Raw genomic sequence first — 14901 nt, 5'->3', positions numbered from 1 at the left:
GGGGCCTCTCCTCATCATCCATTTGAGTACCTTACCTCATTTCCCAAGTTCGGCTTCTTTACCCACAATCTGTAATTTGCTTTAAATAATGTTTCGATAAATATAAATCGATAATTCTTTTGTTATCCTATGCATTTTTTGTACTTAAAAACATTATTCAAAGAAGGGGGGCACTGGCTGGGTGGGACTGTCCGAGGGGGTCCATACCACAGAAAAGGCTCAGAAACCTTGCTCCAACAAGAGAATTACTGACGGGTCTCTCTGCTCCGTATCCATGACCCAGATTCAGTTTTAGAAACTCCACTGATGTCCAAGAGAGGCTAACTTCCACATGGACCTTTGCTCTTCTGCTTTCTAAGTTTTCCATTTTCTCACGGCCTGATCGTCCCCATTTTTTTTTTTAACTTAATATCTGCAGCAAACAATTTTCTCCTCAATCCCGGGACATATGAGTATTTACGTCAGCATCTTTATTGGGAACATCATTTTCCTAAAAGACGATCATTCTTGACCCCTTGACCCATTCTCTGGTTCTTCTTGACCTTCTTGACCCACTCAAAGTTTAGAAAATTTGCTATTTTTCCCAGTATCATTTTGAGGACAAATGTGTCCCAACATGGCTCCTCTCATTTATCAAAGATTTGGGGACATTTCACAGTGAGAGTTCTTACCTCATTCTGCCTATTTTTGATTTTATACAAGAACCAAATGTGATTCAAACAAGACATGTCAACTAAAGGGTTGGGGGGAAATGGAAAGTGAGAAAGTAAGGCTCCACCCTTCAAGCCCTCCACCCCTTCTCTTTGCATCTCTTTTAGGGGTCTAGGTTCCGATCTGGACACAGCTGCTTACTATCTTAAGGCAAACTAACCCTTTCTCTACACTCCATCTTTTTTTTCCTAAAGTGAGGGTGTTGGCTCTGGTGACTGGTCACTCCATTCACTCCTCTATTCATGAAATAGTCACTGAGCATCTTCTCTGGGGGACCCTCCCTCTGGGGGCGGAAACAAAGATGTCCCAATGAGTAGCTCAGAGGCCGTCACCCCCAGGGACGGATGGTTTGGTAGCAAGGGTAGGACCCTGCAACATGCAAACTACCATCCAAACAAGAATCCCACTGGATTGGGATCCCAGAAGTATCACCGGGAACGCTAGAAAAGCTTTCATCCCAACGGGGACAACCAGGACAAAGTCCCAGAGATGGGAGATGGACAGTGGGGTTTGAGGCATTGAAGAAATGCTTTAGCTGGGCTCTTTGATTGATTGGGAGGTAATTACATTGGAAATAGTGATGGACAAACCCCGCAAATGTGGTTTTCATGAAAACCCATGTTGTAATAAAGACAGTATTTTCTCTCTCTCATCCCTCTCTTCTTCCTCCCCTCTTCGTCTCCTCTCCTCTATCTCTCTCTCTGTGTCTCTCTCTTTGTCTCTGTCTCTCTCCCTGTCTTTCTGTCTCTGTCTTTCTCTTTCTGTCCCTGCCTCTGTCTCTCTTTTTCTCTTCCTCCCTCTTTCCCTCCCCTCTCCTCCCTTCTTTATCTCCTGTCCTGTCTCTCTCCTTTCTTCTCCTCTCTTCTCTTCTTTCTCTTCTCTCTTTTACCCTCTTTCTCCTCTCCCACTGCCCCAGTTTCTCCTCTGCCTCATAGATCTCTCTCTGTGTATATACATGTACATGTGCAGAAATGCTTTCCTTTCGGGGTGACCGCATTTTCGGGGCACTGTTACGTTGAGGGGTGAGCCGGAACCAGCTGGACTCGGGCTCTGCTTTTTCTGCCTTTGACCCCCCGGCCGCCCTGCACGGGACCCTCTGCTGGGAGCCGAGCTGGCGAGGCGCTGGCGGCCCCGGACCAACGCTGACAGCCCAGATCAGCCACTCACCACATTTCCACCCGGCGGCTCGAGCCCAGCTCTTCAACTTTGACCCCGGAAAAGGAGGTCACCCCGAGAAGAAATGCGTGTCAGAGACGGCGTTGACGCCTGAGAGGCTCCTCGGCTGTTCGGCTGCTCGGGCCAAGAAGGCGCCTCCCTTTCCCCTCGGCCCCCCCAAGCCGCCCGAGCCAGGCAACGAGCTTTGGGAGGTTTGGTGGCTGGCAGCCGGCGGAAGGCGACTCTGGTCTTTATCTGAGGAGCGCCTGAGATCAGGGCACACCTCATTTCTTCCTTTGGGGGGGCTGGTGATGGAGACACCGCTTGGGAGAGAGATCCTGTGCCCGGCAGCCGGACTGCGTCCAGACAGACTTCGTGGTGACATGTGGCCCATTTCTGACCCTAGCCCAGCCTCCCAGTCCCCGCAGCCTCCTGCCTCCCAGTCCCCCCAGCCTCCTGCCTCCCAGTCCCCCCAGCCTCCTGCTTCCTGTCCCCCCCAGCCTCCTGCCTCCAGTCCCCCCAGCCTCCTGCTTCCTGTCCCCCCCAGCCTCCTGCCTCCCAGTCCCCCAGCCTCCTGCCTCCCAGTCCCCCAGCCTCCTGCCTCCCAGTCCCCCCAGCCTCCTGCCCCCCCCCCCAGCCTCCTGCCTCATTGTCTGGCTGAGGATTATGGAGGCCCAAAAGGCACGTGCCCAGCTCCGATCCCGGCACCGGGTGGGTGAGAGGACAGGGAGTGAAGCAAAAGAGAAGCCTGGGTTGGGGCCGAGCATGATTTTCTCTAGGAAGAGCTGGGGATCAGAAGGCTTACATGTCTGGGAGAGCAGACCGGGGGATGGCTCTGCCCTTACTGTGGGACACTAGGAAGGCACTTTGGCGGCCAGATTGTCGTTTTCCCATCCGTACAATGATCGGGCCTCTGAGGGCCTCAGTCCCACGGTCTGGGATGTCCAAGGCTCCCGGTCCCAGGCCAGTAGCCCTGGGGTCACCGTGCAGCCAGTTGGGTGGATCGAATGCTGGAGTCTGAAAGAACTGAGTTCAAATTCTCCCTCGCTTGCTCTCTGTGGACAGTTTATTTAACTTCCTTTATCTTCAGTTTCCACATTTGGAAGGTGAAGATAATAATCGTGGCTCCAGCTCTTAGGAGAGACAAGAGGATCAAAGCCATATGTTGTGTTAGCCAGGCCAGCCACAGCAGCGTTGCTCAGGGTAACGGTGAATGGCAGCTACTGAGTCACATGCACACCCAGATCAGCTAAAGGACTAGGAAGGAGAGGAGGTCCGCCTTTAGAGAAAGAACTGCTATGTGGAAGTATGTGTTAGATGATGTCACAGTTACCGCTGTGTCAAATGTTGACCTTCTCTAGTGCAGGCCTAGGAGGGATGGAGACAGCTTGGAACTCGAAATATTAAAAAAAAAAAAGAAAAATTAAAAAAAAAAAACAAACTAAGGGCAATATAATGGGGGAAAAACAGGCAAAAAGGCAGAGACTGAGTGGGAGCCATTTGGGGAGTTATTCACTCTCAAAACACGTGTTGGAAAGGGCTGTCACTCATTAAATGAGATAATATTTATAAAGAACTCAACATACTGTGTGGCGTTTAGTAGGTGCTTAATAAGTGCTTGTTCTATTCATTTCCCTTCATAGTAGGAATCATTGAGAGCAGATGCTAGAGCCATAAAATGGCTGTGACTTCATTTCTTTAAGTCATGTAAAAAGGAAGATATTATGTCTAGGGAATATCAAATGGTGAAATAAATATCCACGGGTCATTCTTCTTTCTATCACTTTTTATTATTTATTGAACAGAAGCAGCTCTTTTTTCATTTGTGTTATAACTACGTAAAAGCCTGTTTGCTTTTGGTTGCCTTTTCTGGGCCAGCTACAGGTGGTCTTGTACGATCATGTTTAGAAATGTTTGTTTTCATCTGGTTACAGAACAGCAGCCATTGGGATCATTTCTAGATTTTTAAGAAAGGAACAGAGAGACACACGAAACCTGTTCTCCCAAAGACCTGTGCTGCTCCTCTCAGTGAGATGAAGAGAGAGATACCGTGTTTTTGGCATCAGGAAAAACTTGCCACTGAAACTAAATTTCACTGAAGATGCACAACAACCTGTGAAGTAAGTATCTACTACCAGGAATGGTGTCTTCATGTTCTAGATGAGGAAACTAGTTTTGCTCTCCTTTGTTTTTCTCCTATTCATCTGTTTTCCTTCCTTATAAGAATTTACAGATCCCTTTAGTCTAACCCATTCTTGCCTTTAGCAGCTATATCACTCCATTTGATAAATGAGTCAAACATTTGCTGATTGAGACACTTTTAGGGATCTTTTGGTTCCCACATTGATTTTTTTTGGTCCCTTAATTTACATCCCTTAACTTTAAAAGAAAATTATCATTAGAGTCTATATCATTTCTTTTGTCTATTTCCTGGATTTTTAAAAACTTGTTTAAATAATTCAGGTTTCAATTTTTGCAATTACACATAAAATCCTTTTCTCATATCATTCTATTTTCTTATTTATTACAAATTCTAATCAATGTATTGAATAGTAGGCAAACATTTAAAATTATATGCAATATGGAGGTGTAGAACATTCTATGAAATTATGCTATGGAGAACCAAAAGAGGTCATCTCTTTGAGTTGATTGGGAAGAATCTTGTCAGCTGTTTTTTGTTAAGTGAGACATTCTGTAGTAAGACAGGCAGACTAACACAGGTGATTTATATCCCTATTTATCTTTCAGCTCTCTGCTCATTTTAGGGATAAATATAGAGGTAGTATGATTTTTACATATTATTTTTCGACATATTAGGATGATCAAAGGCCCGGCTCTTCAGGAAAAGCTTTTGAAAGGACCTTGAGTGATTTAAAATCATATGCCTAGAATACCAGTTCCCCCACTTTGGGTGCCACGATTGTCTCTGAAGAACCCTCCCAACAGCAAAGAAAAATGAGCTGCAATCCTCTCAGCCCTTTAAAAAAACGATCTAATACGCAGCCTTCTGGATGTGGACTCAGGGAGCTTGGATTCAAAATCTGTACACTACCATCTTTAGGTATGATGTGATCTTAGCCAAGTGACTTAACTTCTCTGGGGCTCGGTTCCTCATCGGCAGAACAAAGGGAATCTGATCAGTTAATGTGGGAAGTCCATTAGCCTGGTAGGGTAGAAAGAGTCCGGATTGGGGGTCAGATGGCCTAGATTCAAATCCCAAATCAAACATTGAATTCTGGGTGATCTTGTGCAATCAGTCAATCCACGAGAATCATTGAAATCCCCTTTGTGTGATGGGGACTGCGCCAGGTGTTGCAGCTATAATCCAAGGAATTAAACAATCCCTGATCCATTCTAATGGGGAGCAGACAGGTACTAGATACCGATGGCAGCTGAAAGATGAAATGACAAGAAACAAAGGTTCGGTTCCCGACCGTCTCGGGATACGTGCCCTCGATTCCCTCACACGGCATCCGTGCAAAGTGGAAAGAACACAAACAAAATGTTCTGGAAGGGCAAGTCACTCCACCTCCACGTTTCTCTGACCATATCTGTAAAATGGGGAGAGGAAGGGAGAGATTGGATCGCTATTCTATGCGATTCCACACACAAAGCCCTCCGACTGACCGAGGGATGGGCCGTTTTCGCTGCAGAGTTAAGACAAAAAGCTCATTTCAGACAGTTTGGAGAACTCCCCCATTGTCCCCAGTGAGCCCTGCCCCATCCCCCGGCTTTGACAGCTCCCAGTTAACCAGAGTCAGAAGGAATGTTCCCAGGAGCCATTTTTATTTTATCTTATTTTTTTCTGGAAGAAAGCAGTCAACTTTGCATGTAAATGCAAACAAAAGCTTGAAGGCTTTTGACCTTCGGGAGGATTTGTGGAGACCTCCTGAGCAAACGGAAGGATTACAGCCCGAGCAAATATGTACACGGGGGCAAAGGCACAGTAAATATGGAGTATCGATCCCCAATAGGAATATGATGGATTTATTTTGAATGATGACATTCTAACCTGTTCTGCTTCGGAAGGAAATGTCAAGGGGTGGAGCAGGGGGAGGACTGCAGTCTGTCTATTGACTGTAAGCTCGTTCATTCAGATGCAAAGCCCTGGGAGCTGGGCTTGCATTTACTTTCATCTTGGGCTTTTTAAAAAAACACTCACTGGGTGGAAGGCCGGCCTTCCCACCTCCCCGCATGAATTTCCCCAGACCCCGAGAGCCGGAGGCCGGGGCGCAGGGAGGCCCACACTGAGCAGGTACTTTGCTGCAGGGGACGGGAAGCCTTCGCTCGGCTGGACAAAGCCACTTGAAAGGCTTGGGGCATTACCATACCTCCGGGGGCCGATTGTCATTCTGGAAAGTGACCTCCGCATCTCCCCCTCCCTCCGGCCGCAGCCCTGTCTCTGTGACCCGGCCAGCCAGGGTTCAAGTGTCACTGATGGGATGATGATGGACAAGGCAGAATTCTCCCCACGCTAGGAATCTCCTTGACAGGTTTTTAACCAGACTCCCTGGGTGCAGGATCTAAAGGAGCCCCTGTCTTCTTCCCCGGGTGTCCCTGCATGCAGAGACTCATCACCCAGCTGGCAGCTGGTAGCCACCCCAAGGAGGAGGAGGAGGCCCACCGAGAGTCCGCCCCGGCCCGGGTTTCACATTCCACAAGTGCTGGAGAAATGGCCTGAGCCCCAGCAGGGCCCGAAATGAGCAGAACCAGCCTGATTCCTTTGGAAACTGAGCTGGGTTTTGTTTCTCCCCACAGCTTGCCACCCTGGCTTTTTGGCTGCCGTGTAATTTCTAAATGCTGGGGGGGGAAAAAGTGATCTATGGCTCTAGGGCCCCTTCCCAGGCCCCGTGGACTCCAAGCACGTTTAGGTCTCTGTAACTTGAGAAATCCCACCATTTAAAATGAAAGGTTCTCAAGGGAGGGAGGGGAGGGAACTTAGTTTTAATTTTAGGTGGTATACATGCGCCATGGATGGCTTCCCCAGGCCGGAATGATGTCAGAGCCCCAGAGAGTCAAATCGGCCCACATGGCGCAAGCCGTGAAAATGATTAAAGGTCTGGAAACTAGAATTTATGGGGAAATGTTCAGGCAACTGGGATTATTTAACCTGGGCAAGGGGGGGTTACTGTTGAGTCTTCAAGAACGTGGAAAGTAAATCTGGAAGATGGACAGCATTGCTTGCTGACTCAGGGCCATCGAGAGGAAACTGAGGATGCTGGGAAACCAGTTTGGGCTGGGTTGTTGTTTTTTCTTTAATCTCCAGTTTGGCACTGACCCTCCTGGGTGCTTGAGTTGATAACATTCAAATAGAAAAACAGATACAGCTCAACTATCTTTCCTTTGGCCCTCCCACAGATGCCTGATATTTTAAAGGTTTTGTTCTATTAAATTTCCAATTCTTTGGAGTCTAATGCGCTATGTCCTGCAGCCATACAGCAACCCTGAAAAGAATATTATTATTATTTTTTAACAGATCTTTGTTTCAGGGAGAAGTTTGAATTCACCAAATAAATAAATAAATGATTCTACTTCCCAAAGCCAATGCAACTTACTCCTAGAGGGCAATGAGAAGCCCTACATTCAAACCTAACTGGTAGATGTCAACAGGCTGCAACCCATTAAGTGATTCCTCTCCCCAGCCCTGTGTAGTAATATATGATGAAATTTCAATATGTGGTTGGGGTCTAAAACACTCTGGTCCTTTTAAAAAGCATAAACACCTCTTGGATTGAGTCAAACCCTGCCTTTGGGAGGTTTCAATAGGTAAACCCTGGATGAAGGGCTCAAGCCAAGAATTGCCTGCAGAGGAGATCCTTCTCTCTCCCATCAACTATGATATCTTGAAGGGGAGCTACAGCAGTAGGAGACACCCTATGTTCAGTAGGGGAACAGAATCACGAAAAAGAAAGAAAGAAAGAGAGAGAGAGAGAGAGAGAGAGAGAGAGAAGAGAGAGAGAGAGAGAGAGAAGAGAGAGAGAGAGAGAAGGAGGGAGGGAGAGAGGGAGGAAGGAAGAGAGGAAGGAAGGAAGAAAGAAAGGAAGGAAGAAAGGAAGAAAGAAAGAAAGAAAGAAAGAAAGAAAGAAGAAAGAAAGAAGAAAGAAAGAAAGAAAGAAAGAGAAGAAAGAAAGAGAGAGAGAGAGAGAAGAGAAAGAGAGAGAGAGAGAGAGAGAGAGAGAGAGAGAGAAGAGAGAGAGAGAGAAAGAAAGAGAAGGAAAGAAAGAAAGAAAGAAAGAAAGAAAGAAAGAGAGAGAGAGAGAACTTGTGAATCTTCACAGAAGGGAAGACTTGGCAGAAGAAAAAAAGTTGGATTAGGGCAGGAGTCCTCAAACTATGGCCGTGGGCCAGATACGGCAGCTGAGGGCGATTATCCCCCTCACCCAGGCTATGAAGTTTCTTTATTTAAAGGCCCACAAAACAAAGTTTTTGTTTTTACTATAGTCCGGCCCTCCCACGAGCCCTGGATTAGGGGAAGAAACAGACTCTGGGATCCCAGGAGAGTAACACCTGCAGAGATGCTGTACACAAGGAGAGTTTCATGAGGGTCTGGCTGCAGGACATGGAACATGCAGAATTGGCAATCTAATAGGCAGGACGTGGAATACCAAAACCTCTTAAGAATTGGAAATCTAATATAATAAAGTCCCAATTTCTAGGCCCTTTAGTATCTGGAAGTAGGACTTGACTTTGCCATAAATAATATTCCTCATTACTGTATTTTATATCTGAACCTATTCTCTTGTGGAAATCATGTATGCGTGAGCTTCAGGTTTATGGGGCCAATGTTTTGCGATCACTGTTTTTATTTTGCTATTTGCTTTTCTCATGTCAGTTGATCTCCTGGATTATTATTCATATTATTATTATTAGGAAGCCCCGAAGTGGAAATTTATGAGCTAGAATGTTGAGTGCCCAGGGTTCCCTCTACAACTCACGGTAGTGGCATCTGTTGGGCTGAAACCCATGGCTGTGAGGGCCAGTTAGAAGGTGTTATTCAGTCATTTCAGTCATGTCTGATTCCGTGTGACCCATCTGGGATTTTCTTGGCGGAGATACTGGAGGGGTTTGCCATTTTCTTCCCCAGTTCATTTTACGGATGTGGAAGTAAAGTGGGGGAAGTGGCTTGCCCAGGGTCACACAGCCAGGGAGGGTCTGAGTCCACATTTGAACTCAGGTCTTGTGGACTCCAGACTCCTGAGCCGGCTCTTCCTGACTCCATCCCCTGCACTAGCTCGTTGCTGCAGAGGGAGCGCTGCCCTAACAAGGAATTGTGCATGAGAAGTGAAGTAAAGCTGTCGTCAGAGACACAAACGAGAAAGAGTTTGCGAGCTGGAGGGCTGACTGAGGAGGGCCCGGGCTCCCCTTAGATTTAAGAGAAAGCCCCGCACTTTAGGTGGGCTCTTACCATTAAACTTCCATGGGAGGGATTGTCCCCCGAGAAGCCGGCCTCGCTGAGGGGCCGCGTGTGCCGCTTCTCTGGATCTGGCTGTGCTGGAAGGGGACGAGAAGATTATGAGACGCCATCTTCCATGGCAGATGGGCCTATGAGGGCCCACAAAGAGGGAAAGGTTCATGATGAAAACTCTCCAAATGGAAACTCGCAGATGACACTTTTTATGACATTGGAGCACTTCCAGCTCAAGGAAGCTCTTCCACTGTGGCGAGGAGGCCGGAATGGGCCTCTAATCCCGGAGCCCTCAAAACCTGACACCACTCATTTCATCCATCAGATGGCTTGTGATCCGGGTCCCCCCAATGATTCTTCCCATTCTCTTCTCAACCATTTCCCCCCAAAACAATTTGGCGTGTTCTTTCTGAAAGGGGCTCCTCAGAGTAGCTGGGATCTAAGGATCTATAAGATCTATAAGGATCCACAAGATCTACAAGGATCTCTAAGAACACCACCAGTGGAATGGCCTGGAGTTAGGACCAGCAGTTTGGGGGCTGAGGAGTGAGAGGGAAGAGCTGCCCTGGTTTCTGGTCCAGGGAGAAGAACCCTGCTGACGGGCACAGGGAAGGTTCTATTCTGGGTAGAAGGAAGATTCTGGCACCAGCTGCCCACCTGGGGGCTTAGGGGGTATGGGGGGAGGCAGAGAGGAGGCTGCCCTGGCGGGTTAGGCAGGCAGTGGACAGGCAGACAGCATGGCAAGCTGAGGGGGACAATCTGGAGTCAGAGAGTCTGGTTTAGAATTCCAATTCTGCAGTTTACCACTTGTGTGGCTTGGACTAATCCTCATTCTAAGGCTCAGTCTTATCATCAGTAAAATGGGGTAATGGTGGAGGGCTTGAAATAGATGACCTAGGACGGCTCCTCTCTCTAAGTCCTATGATCCTGGGAATCCATTTCAGGGCTCCTTCATCTGCCTCAAGCCCTATGGAAACTCAGTGGGAACAGCACAAGCAAAGAAGGGAGGGCTGTTGCTGAGCTGGACGGATAAGACTCTGGCTGCCATGATTTCCAAGTTCAGGTGAACCCGGTTCGCTCCTCAGACTTCTCTGTAACACTCCCAGGAGCCCATGCACAGTCTGCCCCCACCCCCAACAAGTGCAAACCATTACCCAGGAAATATAAAGTTCGACGCCGTTGTTAAAGAACATGTTTCTGGAGAGAGCCACTTCTACACATGGAGCAGGAAAGTAAGCAGAGCAATGCAGAGCCGGCTTCTGAAAATGGAAAATGATTAAAGATGATGAAAGTTGCCCATTGCGGGGCTTCCCCGGACCTTTAGCTCAGTTCTGTTTTTTGCAGGTAAGTCTCTCCAGGTCACGTCCCAAACCTAAAGCGAAGTCTAACAGAGGGGCACATCCCGGCCTTTAGCGGAGGGGCGCATCTCCCGCCTTTAGCGGAGGGGCGCATCTCCCGCCTTTAGGGATGGGAAGGAAGAGGACAGACCCCCAATTAAAGAGGAAGTGCAGACGGTCCCTTTCCCTCCATCCTGGGTCCCCCGTTCTGCCCTTTCTGCCGTTGCGGAATGGCCCCCGAGCCCCCCAGTGTGCCACATTTCTGGGGCAGCCCTGCAAGGTCGCCCACCTCCCTCCCCTGTCCTCGCAGCTGGGACCTCTGTTCAAGGAGGGGCCCAGAGCAGCGCTGCTTCTCTCAGGCTTTGCCACCGAGCCCTGGCCCAGGCTTTTTCGGGTCTGTTTTCTCCCGAGAGAAGGTAAGCTCCTTGAAGGAAGGGACTGCCCCTTTTGCTCCTATTTGTACAACAGCGCCTGGCCTGTTGGAAGCACTTACTAAAGCTTGCTGCGCTTATTAAATCCCCAGACTCGGTAAGGCACTAGGCTGGGTGCTAGGGACAGAAAAATTCTGAGACGACAGTTCCTGCCTCCAGGAGTTTATAGTAGTAGGTGCTTAGTAAGTGTTTATTAATTGGTTACTGAGGAAGGGAGGAGAACATATGGCATCCAGAGAGAGAAATAATTCAAGGGAGCGTGGCAAGGGAACACGAGAGAAGTCAATGAAAGTGCTTTACGAGAATCGGAGCAAATTGGGTTGACTCAGTTATGAAATAGAAACGTCATCATTGCATTGTGAGAAACTGAGTAATTTGAATTCAGAGAATCTTGGGAAGACTTTTGAGAACTGATAGAGGGTAAAGGAAGCAGAACAGGGAAACGATTTACACAATGACCCCAAAAATGAAAATCACATGTGTGGCTCACCTATAAATACAAAGGCAGATTTTGTCTCCAGTGACCCAGAGCTGAAATACATCTCCAAAGAAGTGGTGGGCTTTAGGTGAGGAATGAAGCCTACATTGTCAGACTTGGCCAGAAATATTTTTTTTTTAATTCTGGAGTTAGTTATTTTTTTTTTTTTAGTTTATAAAACTAATTTTATTTTTCCAAACTCATGCAAAGATAGTTTTCAACATTCACCTTTGCAAAACCTTTGCAAAACACCTTTTTTCCCTTTTTCTCACCTCTTCCCAAGAAAACGGGCAATCTGATACAGATTAAAGTGCAATTCTTAAACATATTTCCATATTCATCATGCTGCACAAGAAAAATCAGATCAAAAATGGAAAAAAATGATAAAGGAAAAAACCCAAGCAACAACCACAAAAAGGTGAAAATACTCTGCTTTGATCCACATTCAGTCTCCAAAATCTCTCTGTGGATGTGGATGGCATTTTCCATCCCTCGCCTACTGGAATTGCCTTGAATCACTGCATCGTGGGAAAGAGCCAAGTCCATCAGGTGATCGACACATAATCTTCCTCTTGGTTCTGCTCACTTCACTTAGCATCAGCTCACGCAGGGCTTTTCTGAAATCAGCCTGCTGGTTCTTTTCTTACAGAACAATCATATTCCCATAACTTATTCAGCCGTTCCCCAGCAGCCTCTCAGTTTCCAGTTCCCTGCCACTACAAAGAGGGGTTTGGCCAGTACGTGACTACATTTTGCTTAATTGTGGTTTTTAGCCATAATTGTTAGGGAGGAAGCACAGCACAATGGAGAGAAAACTGCCCAGAGGCAGCCCTCTAACAAGCCTGGCTTCTGTCCCATGCTGGCTGTGCCATGTCCAAGTTGCCTCTGAATGCCTGATGGTCTTTTAGAGCAAAGGCCTTGGGGGAAGCCTTGACTTGCCTGGGAGTTTCTCAGAGAAATCACAAGTCCCACGTCTAGCTTTATCCACCTCCTGTATCAGAGGAGACAGTGGGACTTGCAGGCCTCCTTCCAGCTCTTGAAACCAACCAACCAAACCCAAGCTCCTGATTTTGGTCTCACCCTGGGCATCTCTGGCTGCAAGCCGATGAAACTGGCAGCCACGTGGGGTTGGCTGGGGGCTGATCTGAGAGGGAACATGAATGTCAATGATCTTGGGGTTCCCCTGTCCCCATCATATCAACCAATCCAATTAAGGTATAAAAATCTACCCATCTGGGTGATGAAGGAGCTGCAGAAGTAGCCCTGGAGACAGGAAGAACCGAGTTCAAATCCAGCCTCAAACACGTGAAATTTAACAAGTTGTATGACTTTAGGCAAGTCATTTAACCACAATTGTCTCACATATACTCCCCACCTCTCCCTCCTCCCCCACGGAAAAAACCAGCCCATCTTCCTCCACCCTCAGTCATTTGGAAGTTGATTTTCCATCTATGTTCATCTTGACCCCTATGGGTGAGCACATGAAAAATTCTCCTCTCCACCTGTCCCGGTAGGATGCATCTCAGTTTTCTTACTTAATTAAATCCCATTCAATTACAGGAGACCACCCATATCTCCTGTCTCTGGTTCCCAGCTCTTCCCTGAGGACAAGAACTACACAAAAACATCCTTGGCTTTTGTGGCATAAAACTCCCCATACTCAGGCTCCCCTGATTCCTCACTCAACAAGCAGACCTGGAAATCACCACTCCAACCTGCGCTGGGAATCGAGCCAACTCCTTGCCCATCGCACCTGGTCCCTTACAAGATAAACTTTCACGCGAAGCCGAGGAGGTGATGGAAACATTCTATCTAAGAGGGAAAAAATGCTTTTATCTCGAGCAGACAAAATGCAAAGACGGGAAGCAATTTAGATACGTAATTCTCCAATTTGCTGTAGGAGTCATTGAACTCTTTTATCTGGCCTCAGCCACATAGAAAACACATTCCTGCATAACTCCAGTGTATCAAACAGATAAAGCAGAAATAGGATATGGACAGCTGAAGCCCTGGATCCCGGAATTTCTGGAACAAGATATACGTTTCATTAGAAATGGAAATGACGATCTGCATCTGAACAAAAACCATCAAATTCAATTAAATTAAGAGCACGGGTAAGTAGACTGAAGAAGTCTAATTTTGAAAATTTGTTTGATAGAAGAATCCAAGCCCAATTAAAAAACAAAACAAAACATGCCAGAGAGGGTTCGACTAAATGCCATCCTCCGAGTCTTTCCCTTAGCAGAGCAAACAACTGAGTCATTTTCCAGCTTAGCCTAAAACTCAAGGCCCAGCTCCTAAATGGTGCTTGCTGACCTTCTTGCTTGCAGAGGACCAAAAGGAGATCATGATGTAGGGGTCAAGGTTCAGGGGTCAAATGTGGTTGGCCAGACCAACTCTCCCCAAGGTCAGGCACAATGATCCCTGTGGACCTCTGGAGTGGGGATGGCTATAAATTGGCAGATAGTATAACATAGAAGGGTTTCTAAGCATGGTTAAAAATAAATTCCAGGAAGCACCAACCACAATGATTTAAAGTGATTAAATACTTTTGAGCTTCCCTCCAGATCTGGGGCTAGCATCCTTTGATTCTATAATTCTCTTTACCTCGTCTCCACTCGGTTTGTCTCACTTCACTTCCATTCAAGAAAATTCAGTAAGAACTTACTATTTGGCAGATGCTGACTGTGTGACCGTGGGCAAGTCTCTTCACCTCTCAATATATTACAGAAGAGCTGTTACAATGGTAGAGAGGGAGCTTCTGGACTGGGAGGCCCCACACAGAGTGAATCCCATCCGAAGCGTACAGTGCCGTGCCAGGGACTGATCTTAAACTAGATGAAGAAGGAGAGGATGTTCAGATATGGAGAACCCAGCTACAGAATCAGTGCGGGGGAAAGGGAGAGAATTCTGGAGTCATTCAGTCATTTCTGACTTTTGTGACCCATTTGGCGTTTGCGATGCTGGCGCGGTTCACTATTTTCTTCTCCAGCTCATTTTGCAGATGGGGAAACTGAGGCAAACAGGGTTAAATCACTTTTTCAGCATCACTGTCTGAGGCCTGATTTGAATTACAGAAGATGAGTCGGCTGATTCCAGTGGGCTCAGCTCCTTAGCTTATGATGCGGAGGAATGCATTATTTGTTCCTTTTTATGTGAATTGGCTAGAACTCTGGTGGATTTATATGAATTGCACAAAGAACCCGGCCTGAGGAAGTCTACACTGTTTTAAGGAGAAATTAAATCCTAAGTACGGTACTTAATGGCCAAAGTCCTTCCTTTGATAACCTCCTTAGAAAGACACAATTCGCCCACTGTATCTCACCATATTATCCAGAACAATGTAAACACTCTTCCATTAGGCCCTTAAAGTAGTTTTAGGTG

Source organism: Antechinus flavipes, chromosome 5 (assembly GCF_016432865.1).
Source record: "Antechinus flavipes isolate AdamAnt ecotype Samford, QLD, Australia chromosome 5, AdamAnt_v2, whole genome shotgun sequence".
Taxonomy (NCBI): Eukaryota; Metazoa; Chordata; class Mammalia; order Dasyuromorphia; family Dasyuridae; genus Antechinus; species Antechinus flavipes.
Note: the sequence above shows the minus strand (reverse complement) of the source record.